The sequence below is a fragment of the Apis florea genome, unplaced genomic scaffold (genome assembly GCF_048593485.1).
Source record: "Apis florea isolate Af1SG1 unplaced genomic scaffold, ASM4859348v1 contig_2291_pilon, whole genome shotgun sequence".
In the NCBI taxonomy this organism is placed as follows: Eukaryota; Metazoa; Arthropoda; class Insecta; order Hymenoptera; family Apidae; genus Apis; species Apis florea.
In genome coordinates, this window is record NW_028256553.1 from 1,088,142 (window position 1) to 1,101,462 (window position 13,321).

At 38.3% G+C, this 13,321-nt stretch overlaps 1 protein-coding gene and 1 non-coding gene across 10 annotated transcripts in view; one reads left to right on the plus strand and one right to left on the minus strand.

The window, feature by feature from the left end:
• The window catches only part of Jupiter (microtubule-associated protein Jupiter), a 71,940-nt gene that overhangs the window by 31,220 nt on the left and 27,399 nt on the right, over positions 1 to 13,321 (minus strand). The gene's annotated exons all lie outside the window — the stretch shown is intronic.
• TRNAG-GCC (transfer RNA glycine (anticodon GCC)) lies at positions 4,043 to 4,113 on the plus strand. The gene has a single exon. It is a non-coding gene; the product is annotated as a tRNA-Gly (tRNA).

Below are 13,321 nucleotides of genomic sequence, written 5' to 3' on the forward strand. Positions count from 1 at the left end.
ATAGTTGACGAAAATTAAAAGTCTAATTAAAGAGAGCTTTGCGCGAATGGATGATTAATAAAGAGGGAATAAAAACTCTTGTATCTTCGAACAATCCTTAAAAACTTTACCATTAATTCAGATAATAGAAGAGAAACGAAATTTCCAAATCTCCTTGCTCATTTCAGAAAAACCCATCGAAACCAGCGAGAATAAAAAATAATATTTTACTTCCCTCGAACGATTGAAAAATTATCCAGAGAGAAATAGTAAACGCGCGAAGGTACGCAAGGCTGGAACGCGTGATAATCGGTATCGGCGAGCACACGAATCGCGGCGAGAGCACGTAATGGGAATGAAGCGTGTTCTTAGCGAAAACGGTACCGAAACGCGGTTATGCGGTGGCCGGCTTCCGTTTCGAGCGCGTGTCCCGGCGCGGGGTTGAGTTTGAGGACGTTAAAACGAGCAGAGGGAAATGGTAACCGCGCTAAAATACACCGAGCTAACATTAGAAGAACGCTCTCTCGCTCGCTGGAATCCGAGATATTTTATTTTTACGATTATATTTTCCCTCGATCGCGTGATGAAAAATGCACGTGTGTAATAATATGGGTTGATACGGCGATTAGATTTAGATTGCGGTAAATCTGGCGAAGGAATGTATCGCGCAAAGTAAAGCTAAAAATCGCGTGGAAGAATCGTTGGTAAGATGTTATATAGGTGATAATAGGTGTAACAAGTAGGCTGGCTGCCGTTCATTATTCTTAATCGTGGAAGGGGATTGTGAAACGGGGCGGTGGCGTAGGTCGAGGATGTTTCGAATCTTCTCTGGATCGACGATGAAACGAAACAGCGTTTGATGCTGAGAGAGAGAGTTGAGAAGATTCGAGGAACAGAAGAAGAGTTTCGTGGTAAAAAAAGAAGATGTTTCATCGAAGAATAATAATCTTCACTTTTCATTTGTGAGCGGTTTGTTAAGCGCGAGCATAATTTAGCCATCAATTCTAATACAATCTTACGTCATCAAATTGCACGTACGGCTACTAGACACGGATCGTGGGTGGATGGAGATCTATCGGTGAGACGATTAAACGGATGGAAAGATAAGTCTTGCGCGATAATTTCGAGAGAAATTGTGTCTTCGTTCGAGGAACAAGAGAATTGGGAGAGAGATGTTTATCGGAGAGACTTGCAGAGACTTTAGAGACTTTAGAAAAAGAGACGAGAACCTTGACAATGAATGCTCTGAAGCGTGCAAAAAACCAGAGGGGAAGAATCGCTGGAAGATGATTCAACGGCGAATCGAATCTATCCTCGCAATAGAGACTGACATTGTATCGTTTCGCTTGCTTAATTAACCTTCGATCGATGATGCAACGATGCTCGTTCAAGATTTATATTTTTACGATCCCGCGAATCTTAAAATGCTTCTAGTCGAATATAATATATCGTAATTCTTTTAATCAATTTCTCGGTTATATTATAATATTCCTCGCCAAAAGAAAAATTTTCTCTTGTCGATTACCAGGACAATATGACCTGTAACAATATGAAATTGCCAGTGGCTACGCCTCTGGAAATAAAAATAAAATTCAATTTCGACGCGTGTACGTTATTCCCATATAACATATATTTTCTAAAACTATCACGAGATTTTTCATATTTGTCTCGACTATTGTTTAATAAACAAAATTGAGTGATATCCAACCGTATAAAAAGACAATCAAAAATTCGTAATGGAGGGGTGATAATTTTCGTGCCGGATTCCACGGATAGATAAAGCGTACAACGCGTGCATTGTTCCGAGAAAAAATCGATCGGGAGTCATAGAATCGCAATCGAGACGAATGCAAATGGTTCTCGGGCCGAGAAGCGCAATAATTTATGCTCGATGCCCATTTTTTTCCACGGCTGCTGCTTCGATTCGACGTAAACCACGAACGCCATCTCTTCGATCCCGGATGATTTATCTTACTTTCGATGTTTCCCCGGAAAAAAGGCCGATCTCTCTCTCTCTTCATCCGCTTTCGGCTTCAGTTTCATTAATCTCCGCCCGTGTTTCGATCCCGTTGCTTATCACCGATAACACGTGCGCACTGTTCCATCAGCCAGAAAGGAAACCACCGTGTGTCTCGTGAATTTTCATCGTCCGTGCTGAAACGGTATGAAAGTTCGCGTTACACGCTTTTGGAGAAGAGACGAGAGATTCGATCGATGTATACCGTTTCATCCGAATAATTTGGTTTACCTGTTTAAAGGAAGAAGAAGAAGGAAGAGTGTCAAATGGAGTCTGGATATCACAAATATCGAGGGTAATCGATGAGATTTCGATTTGAATTTTTCTGTATATATAATTCGCATTATCGAAGAAAAATCTTCGATAATTTTATCTCCATGGGCGAAGAGCGACCGAGGAGGAGGAGGAAAGGGGCAAAACCCTTCCATCACGATTCCTTTCTATTTATAACGTTATCACGAGGTGAGAAAGAATACAAAAAGGTCCTCGAAACGGAGCTATCCCAAAGAGACGTATCGTGGGTTCGATCCGTGTCGTCGTCCTCGCGACACGACCGAAACAGAAAGAAAAACGAAACGAAAAGAAAAGTAATAATAAGGAAGGAAAGAAGACTACCAAACAGATCTGACGCGATCAGATCTCCCATTTAAAGCGTTTCCACGGTGAAATCCTCGAAAGGCTCGTTATATAGAAATTCTAGAAGCAATTCCGACACGTCGTTTCCCCGACTTTCGAGAAATTCGCCAACCAAACCGGCGAGCCATTCCCATACATCTATATTAATCCGTGTTTAACAGAGGCTTCTTGATTCTGCCATCCTTTCATTGCGGATCGTGCGATAAATCCGCTCAATTTGCATAAAGCCGTGGCAAAGAAATCGGTCGTTCGAGATACGAATCGAATGATAAATCATGCATTGGTAGACGTGAACCACCGGAAACCGGTGCCGCTCGATTCTTCTGTCCATCGCACCTCGGAGAGGAGAAGAAGGTAAATCGGATATGAAGCGGAGAAGAAGCTTCATGGGTGGCAGCCGCGACGAAAAACGGGACATTTTCACCGGCACGCGCGGTTTCTCGAGATCTCGTTGTAGGAACGTGTCCCTAATAGCTCGTCATCTTCGATAATCGATTCGAAATCGCAGAGGGCAATACGATGCTTGAATGCTCGTCTGGAAAGTGGATTTATCTTGGACGATGTGCGTATAATTTTTTAGGATTAAAAGAAAAAAAAAAATAAATTGATTTTCCATTTAAACGAATTATCGTGTCTCTTAAAATCCAACTCGAAACACTCGAATGATATTATACTCGATCGCGTTATATGTCCGAACCTTTGACAATTAAATATCGAGGATGCGTAGGACAGAGGAAACAGGAGTAAGCTCTTCCGTTTCTCGAACGAGTAAATCATCGCGTAGTACATCGTCGAGCGAGATAAGAAGGAGCCAAGGGTCGATCATCGAGTGCGGAAAAGGTACGTGACGAATTCGTGCTCGCTCAGCACTTACGAACGCCCACGACGAATAAATTCGCCGATTGTCTGAAAACACGTGGCGCGTCCAACGTTCACGAGCACCCACGGCGTTGGAAAGATTAATACCGTCGCGAGGAAAGGCGAAAAAATTGTTGACCACGGTCGATTGGATGGTTCAAAGATCGTTCTCGAAGCGTTCATTGCGAGTAATCGAAGGGAGTCTGTCTCTGGTGAAAATATATACTTGTAACCGGTGTCTGGAAGAGCGTAGATGGGTTGAAATCGATGTAACGATACGTTGTATCATTACGTTGTAACGTGTTAATTTTTTGTGGGAAATATATATTTCACTCGTAATAACGTTGTGTGCATTAATATTTCTACAATACTTATTTATTTATAATATACAAAAGAATTTCGTGCGTATTGGGATGGATTGGAAAATTAATTTTCTTAATTTCACGCGTGATTAAGTTTGCTTCCATTTTTTTTTATACATTTCTTGATCGTTCGTATTTTTTTAATGATCGTTGAAGAGAAATTTCTTATAAGAGAGTAAGTATTTCAACAGCATCGGTGGTTCAGTGGTAGAATGCTCGCCTGCCACGCGGGCGGCCCGGGTTCGATTCCCGGCCGATGCAAACTAAATATTTTTGAACTTTTTTTAAATTATATATATTACAATAATATATAATACAAATCCTGGATCAAAAATTGAGACCGATTAAATAATTATAATATAATTGTTTCAACGATCATCGATGATGAATATTATCCATATTGAATTAATTATCAAATGCACGTGTTAATAAAAATATAAAAATTTGATTATTTGAAATTGCGGATTATTTAAAAATAAATTCGATTCACTCAATGATTTAATAATAGAATTTATCTATCTGTTAATACATTTGTGAGATTATTAAAAGATCGATTCTTAATAACTCAAAGTGCTACAACAGTAATCGACATTCTTTCCCAACTTTTATATTATTTTATCCTAGAATCAATTTTCTAGAGAACAGATCAACACCTAGAACTGACCTAGAACGGTCAAAATAATGGAGACGATTGAACTAGTTTTAAAGAGTGAGAGACACCAGCCACGAAAGGAGTTGATTGGATAATTAACCGTTTGGTGTAAATTAAAATTTATAGCACCGCGGTGAGACCAAAAGCGGGCCGATCATCGGTAATCCAGGAACCGGTGTTGCGTACTTTCTATGATACGTCCAAACTTTTCCTCGAAATCCTCGTTTGCCGCGTGTGAAAGTGCAAGATCTTTCAGATACCACCATCGTTTGTCCATTTTCGATATATCGTACGAACGATCGCAAACGAATCGAAAGTCACTATATACGATACCATAGATAGCCTCGAATTCATAATTTTCTTCGATTCACCCAGATTTCTACGGTGTTATATACAAAACTAAAAGGATTCCATACCCAACCGAGTCTAAAAAATAAATTCTACCCGAATTAACCAAATACGACACGATTCCAACGATATTGCAACGCGTTAGAGTTAACAAAGTCATCGCCGAGCATCAATAAAAATCATCTCCACAGCACACGCTGTGCACCCCTTGCGGTCTGCAACCCGTTGTGGCCGCCATCCGAAGGCGGGCGCCGCCTGACTCGAAGGATTCGCTCCTCGCAAAAAAGCACCAATCTTCCGTTCTTTGCGAACGGAACGACGCGAGGAATCCGAGCAAAACCAAATCCCCCATGAATCCACGCTATTTTTCCAATCCGCACCGCGCATCAAAATTAAATACCCGGTTTTGCGCGAAACGGGAGAAGAAAAAAATGCAGAACCTCGTCGTCGTGGATGGAAATCCGGTTACAACGAGTTTACTTAATGGTCGCGTGGAGCGTTCCAACTACTCCACGGGATTCGCCGTGACGAAATGACGGAGGGGTTGGGGAGAGTTGGTTTCGTCGAAACGGCCACGGTAAATCGTCGTCGCCACGCTCTCCTTCGAGATGATCCACGAACGATCGGTGGAGAGGTTGGAAAAATAACGACACGGTAATCGAGAGCGGCAACTCCTCGAAAGATGGAGCGATACACCGCGAGACACCCCGGGGCGACTGCCTTTTAATGGGCCATTAACGATCGTTTTGTTAGCTACTCGTTGACCGAGGATCGGCCGCGACACCTCGTCAATAGGCGATAAGTTGACAAGGATTGATATTGGAGAGATCGGGACACGAGCGTTCCTCGAGCTACTACACCTTGATTACGAGGAGAAGATTACGGGAAGAGATGGAGCTTTCCGTGGAACGTGCTCTGAGGATTCGTTTATACGCGGGAATGAATGCATTTCCAATTTTCTTGTTTTTTAGTTTTCTATTCATTTTCGAACGAAATTGTTGCGAATGAATCTGCTGTTTCGCTACCAGGTTTCTTAATTGGAGTCACGGTCGATGGGTAGATCGAGAGTAGATTGAAGAACAATTTTATAAATTAATGACGTAGGGAGTAAGTTGGAGCGAAAATTGGTATTGGGTGTTATTAGAGATGAAACGTTTGATCGGCGTATTGAAGCGAAGATCTACAATCTTGTGTAACATGGTAACTTTTTCCATTGCTTGCTGGTGTACCATTTTGAAGGAAAAGTACGAACCACGAGAAAGTGTGCTCAATTCAATTGAAACGTGTTTTTTCTAGGAAAAAAACATTCTACGTTGTAACTTCTTAAATGTTTTCTAAACTTTTCTTTTAAAATTTCCTTTCTATCGTATTTATCGTATAATAGAATTAAAATGATGATGGGCCTCGTCTTTGATACTCGAATATTATACACGCAAAGGCAAAGAGAATAATCGGTATCGGTAACTCGAAGAGGAAGAGAACTGGTCCCGCGCATAGATCCCGTGTAAAAATGAAAGGAAACGCGATCTCTGACAATAACAAACTGGCAGGACCACTTATATGGGAATGCAATCGAGTACCAGGCGGCGGTACCTTATCACTGTAACGATAAGAACGAAGACAAATAAGCTCTGTGTACCATCTTCGCGAAAGAAAATAGTCGAACGGCAAATTCATAATTTCGACGTCCGCCAATTTCCGGTAAAATTTCTTCAACTAATTCTTCCATTAATTCGGTCGTTTAATTATGCATTGTTCGTAAACAGAAAATTGCATACGTTAATTTTTTTTCAGGCGAATTTTTCGTGATCGTGGTGCAAGGTTGATGGATCTTCTTGGTATAATAACGAAGCAGAGAGAACGAAGGAAGTGGAGGACTGTGGCGGAAATGCTCGAAATCGTGGAACCGTTACACCGGTCATTTCGCATGAATACGAAATAATTTCGTAACAGTTTCGATTCACGTATGAATACCAATGTTGTATTCGTATCATTAATGAAAATAAAATAATCGTGCGATTATTTTAACGAAGTTGAAAAACGTAAAGATGAAATCCGATGAAATGTGATTTTTATTGCGAGAAGAGATTGGAATGCTAATCTTTTACGAATTGTAACTTTAATAATCCATCTGTAAATCAATTTTTACATTTATTATATATATATATATATATATATGTTTCTTATATATTCATCTTATCTCTTTATCTTAAAGCTGTTCGAGATAAATTTCATTGATTATTCAAAAATTAGGAGAATTTAATTATATCCTTCAACTGGTATACCGAAGAAATTTCAAGAAAAAGCGATATACTTGCGATAAAATAATCACACCTCAACGCTGTCTCAACAAGTGACAATCGAGACACTTTGTTGGAAAAAAGGATCGGGTAAACAAGGGTGGTGCTTCGTTCCACAATCGTGACTCAAAGTTAGAACAACCTAAGGTTGGTGGATACTTGTATCAATATTGAACACCATATATAATATGACTCGCCGATATCGAGTCAATTAAGCCTTTGATAAGCGAGACCATCCGAGTTAATGAACTCTAACGAGAAACATCCTTTTTCATGGGGAAAAAAAAAGAAGAAGAAGAAGAAGAAGAAGAAACCGAGCAAGAAGATTTAATTAAAAAGATCATGAGAAAGGAAGGAAATTAATAAATTTCCTTAAGAATATTCGTCCAAGGTAAATTCGATGGAAGGAATTGAAAGAGGAGAAGAGAGGCAGAAACAGGTTACGATGATTATTTCGTTCGTTGCGTGTACCGTTCCACGGTTTAATATTCGTTGTAAGATTATGCTCAACCCTCTAAGAATCACCAACACCGACGATGATCAGATTGAAATTCATTAGGATTCGAGCGATGCATCGTGCTACGAACATTGCACACGTGGATATATTTGACAAACGGTACTCCACGGGTTGCAGGAAGTTAGAAATCGTGCCGCCTTGTACATTGCGTTTCATTTTTTGGGTTACGTCCGTGATAATATGTACGTTGGAAACGTGTTCCTTGTGTTGATAAAGCGTTTCGAGCGAAGAAAAAAACAGATATTTCAAATATTTGAAACGTTGGATATTATTATTTTATTCCAAGCGTTCAATGTTATTTTTAGGAATCTTTTTAAGTAAGTAAAAGTTTGATCGTTGGAATAATTTAGAGGGAAAAATAGAAAATAACTTTTTCGTTTCGGCGTAAAATGTAAAAATATGTACGTGAAAGGATTCGATGAAAACATTTTCCACGCTTTCTTCTGGAAAAGGAAGAGCGAACGAATTTTTAACTTAATGTCATGCGCGTGTTGTGTAACAAGACTTAGCACTTTATCATCGTGCATGCACACATTTGAAAAACAGCTTGCACGCAGGAAAAATGTATTTACACGAATTTTACATTCCTTTCTTATCCTAATGAAACTTTTTACTTCCGCCGTTTATTCGTAGCTCACAACGCGACACAACTCGTTAATTAAATTACGTAGTCGTTTAACGATAGAAAGAGAAGGAAACGGAAAAACGACGAAATTTCTTTAATCTCAAAAATTCATTGGAAATAAAAAAATACTCGAAAACATCCAACCACCAAAAAAGACTCGAACTAATCGAAATTCTATCGACGATGAATATAAAAATAATAAAGAAAAAAAGAGAATATATTAAACATGAAAAATATATAGAAACATGCATTCTCCAAAAAAGGAGGACTCGAATTATTCGAAAGCGGATAGATCAAAAGAAAATGCCGATTAGCGATCGGAAATGGATAGTTTCACTTCGATTCGAAAATGCGGAGGGAAAGAGGGAAAAAAGAGAGAGAGAAAGAAAAAAAAAGGAAAGAAAAGAATAACGCAAAAGGTAGAGTTTAAATTTCCGCGTGTTATAGGTCAGCATTAATGATTTATGCGTTTACGATTCACTACTTAGGCGGCAGTCATCGATTTCCTACGACGCGTTTCGAAACAATTATAAAATAAAGAGAAAGCGTGTTGATGCGCGGGTACGTACGCGAGACCGTAAATTCGTGGCCGTACGTTTCATTTGATTCGAAGGCAAAACATTTATACGAGTGGACGAGAAACTGGCGCGTCGATTCGCGCATCGTTTCCATAGGGGATTTACGGACTGCGGAAAACGAGGCTTCAATGCCGGCGAAAGTAACATGCGCGAACGTTTCAAAATCACGATTCCCTCGAATGGTTAACCGCGGAAGTTGGAACACTCGCCGACAATCGAGTGTAGCTTTATAATAATAACTGTGAAGCAAAATGGAACGATCGATTGATTTCTCACGCCCTTTGTCTGGGGGAATTTATACCTAGGGTGCACTAGAACGTAAGTTTCGTTACTTTCGTTACTCGAATTTAAAAAAGGAAAAATTTAGGAATTTTAATTTTATCGAGGGAGTAACAATTCATCAGAGAATTTATCAGTGATTTTTATCTGCATGACAATTTTGGAATAATTTCTCGATCTTTCAACGTTTTTTTTCTAAATATATACAAGTCTTTTGTCTTTAAAATACAGCGATTCAATTAATTCAAATTTATTTTTTAATTTTTAAAAAATTAATCGACGATCCAACGATTGGAGGAAGAGTTGTTTACTTGCCATTTCGTTTGAAAAATCTTTTCTAAGAAAGGAAAAACGCAAGGAGAGACGCTTCGATGCCAGCCTTGAGGCTTCGCCCATGGAGACGATCAGGCGACCAAGCAACAACATCCGGTTATGTTTCGTGACGCGTTATTGTATTCCCTTGTGGTTATATAGGGAAGAGGGGTATGACAATGATAATGATGATTTCGTTCGACCCTCGATGAACCGCGCCCAGGTCATTCTTAAGCGTTACGGTCGACGATTTCGACCTCGAAAATAAACAGGAAAGGGGAGAGGATTCGTCGAGGTGTGGCGCAATATTAATAATTGTATGAAAATTTATCTCGAAACCTTCTATTATTAATCTTGAATCATCTTAATTAATAATTTTGAATAATTAGAAATAAAATAACATTTGAAAAGTAAAAATATATGGAACAATATATTCGCTAAGAATAGCGATATTTTATGATGTAAATGTGAAAAAAACGCGACGTTGGCGTGTATGGAGAGCATCGTTCAATTCTGATTAAAAAAAAAAAGAAAAAAAGGTCGTGAAGGGTAGATACGTCGCAGACAAGAGGGTGAGACTGCAGACATTCAGGAAATTACGAATATGGAGGGTTTATCGATTCGAATATTTGCCAATATTAAACTTCTCTGGCGAGAAGTATGATTAGTCGGCCTAAATCACGTACATCCTCTGTCCAACCTTGAAACACTTCGTCGTGAAACACCTCATTTTTTATTCCTATATTCTTATTTAAACGAGCAAATTTATATTGATCAATATCATTTCGTTTATCTCCATAAAATATTTTGACCAACAAGTAATTGTAATTCCAAATTAAAATTTCTTTCTATTCCTTTCCTCGAAATATATCATTTTTTCTTCTTTTAGAAGACCAGAGATTTCTTCTTAAAAATTTTTCTTTCACGAAGAAGAAAAAAATATTAGATTCGAGGTAATTTGAAAACAAAAAAAAATTTTCCACTACTCGAACAAATTTCCTCCTGGTTACAAATGCGCATCGAAGCGGGATGCAACACCTTGAATCTTAACAACCATGGCGTGTCTTTCGATCGTACGAACGATCTATGGATCGTTTCGCGAAGAAACGTTCGCACGAGTTATCGAGAAGGAAAACTGTTCAACCGTGTTTTTTTCAAACCGCGATCCATTGTGCTTAGAAAGTGATCCGTGGAACGGTGAAAAGGTGAAAATGTATATGAAAGGTCTCGCTTCGCTTGGCGCAAGAAAACTTGACGGACGAAATTCGAGTTATAGAGAGGACTTTCGGTTGTCACGATTGATTGGCGTGAAACGCAGCACACGCAGCCGCGTTTCAATCGGCCGGCTAAATTAACCAGATAACTCTGGTGTAACGGCCATCCCTCTCTATCTCTTTCTCTTTTCTATCTGCTCTTTCTCTAGGCTCGCCTAGATAGTGATAGGATCATAATCGATATGCGTTTATAAATTCAAATCAAAATTCGAAGAGCATTATGGGAGAGAAATTGTTAAATTTGTTCTTCGTATCTGTAAAGTATCCTTGTGTATGTAGGCTAGTTTCGAATCTTGGAATAAATTCTTACCAACTGTGTTAATAATAATGTTTATAATTAATAGTTTAGTTATTAAAAATGTTAGAGCATACTATTTTATGAGTTATCAAGTTAAATCATATGTGAAAAGTATTACAGCAATTACCAGAATTTCTCTCTCGAATTCCAATCGAGATATTTAGAAAGAATTCGAATCTCGTATGTCGATGTTCAAATTTACTCGCGATACGTTCAAACCCGTCGCTACTCTCAACAGAACGAATCCGTGTGCTTTCTTGACCCAGAAATAAGCAAAAAGGAGTATACTAAATGTGCACCTGAGAAGCGTGTTACACTTAAGACCGTATATACACGGTATGTGGAAAGTTACGTGTAAGAAATGAAGAAAAATTACAGGATAATAAAACGAGGCAAGAAAAACGAGATGATTTTACGCCAGAGAAATATAGAAGAACTTCTTATTCTCGTTACGCAGCCTTCAATTAGCGAAAACTTATCGAATCTAAATGAACCGAGGCAAATTATATCGAGATAATAATGTATGAGGAATTCTGTTCTGGATATATATCTAATTTCCCTTCCACTTATCTATTAACTTAATCTTCGATAGAACGTCGTGTATACGAGCCATTTTATGAATTCTGGAAGATCATCGCTTTCGTGAATAGTGAATATTTTATTTCATCGTGAACAAATATATATATATATATAAAGTCATTTCGAGAGATTTCAAAATCTTAAAATTCTCTTTCAGAGAATTTAAATAATTTTGTTTGATGCTTGGTTGATGCTTGAGATATTGCGAAAGATCATTCTGCTTGGAATTTTGCTCAATAGTATTGGGAAATTTGAATCGTATAAATGGATACAAAAACCGTTTCTAATTCCACATTTCACTTGCAATATTGAGGCTAATCATTATTGAAAAGTTAAACATTCCTTGTGCAGCAATAGGAAGGCATATAAGTATATAACTAGATATTATATGTAAAAAAGAAATTCTACGTCTATATAAATGCAAATATCGACAAAGAGAGTTTAGTTTCTTGTGAAATAGAAAATCTGTCTCTCGCATGTTTTCATGGAAAACGACCACTTTTTGTTGTCACAGTTGATAAATCTACTCAAACTATTCAATCATTACAGCGTGAAAATATTTTTTCCTTTAAAACAAAAATAATTCTTTTTTCTTAAATTTCTAAATCATCAGAAAATTTCGATTCGACCTGAAAAATTTAAGAAAGAAAGAAGATTTTCGTCGAAAGGAATTGACCAATCTTTCAATATCTTTCCCAATCTTTTCTTTCGAAAACAAAGAAGACAAAGATTTCGAGCTCGTCCTCGCGCTCGAACACAACCACCAACTATACCGCAAATTAACATTTTTCCGCGGCGGGTGCAATGGACCGTCTCGGCTACACCTTGCCAAGTGGATCGCGTGTTGCACGTCATTAAATGCAACTCCACGATCCACCGTAAAAACGTAACGTCGGTTGATGGCCGGTGAACCAGTGAAACTCTACTCTCCACGGATAACCATTATCGTTTTATACAAGAATTGAATCCGTGGAAGAAAATGAAGCGAGGGTTTTCGGTGTCGCGCTTGCTCGTCGGATATTAACGTCGGATAAGGAACGGTCGGAAACTATGTTGGCTTGTGCAGTTGTCGGCTAAGAAAGGATAAAGAAACGTGGAAGGGTATCGTCCAGTCCGATGGTGACACGAGTTTCCTGGTTGAAAACATGGAAAACCGAATAGTCCAGCGATTGTTTACTTTCGGCTTTAGGGATCCCTAGACGAATTTTTTTCTCCCTAGACGAAAGTTAGGTTAGAAATAGTGGGAAAGGAATGGATAAAGAAACGAGTTTCCTGATTGGGAAAATCGAATGCTTTGTGCTCCGGCGATTGTTTAAGTTTCGAATATTTCGGGGGCATGATCGACTTTAGGGATCCCTAGACGAATCTTTTCTTAAAATGTTCAAATTAAAAAAGAAATATTGAATAGTTTCTTGAAATATATTTTACATACATAAGTAGAAATAGAGAATCCAATTCCTAAAAAATTATGATTTAATCTATGTAATATATCATTATAATAACATAGGTATATTGGATAGATAATTATTACAGATATAATATTGTGCATCTTATCTTAATTTATCTTAATCAATTTAGATTAAATTAAAGCACCCTGCGTCGAACTTCTGATAGAAAAAATTACCCACGCAAAATCAAATGAAACGAAAGAAATAATTCCACAAAGCTGTAACACAGATCTTTCGACGTTACATTATATCTTACATC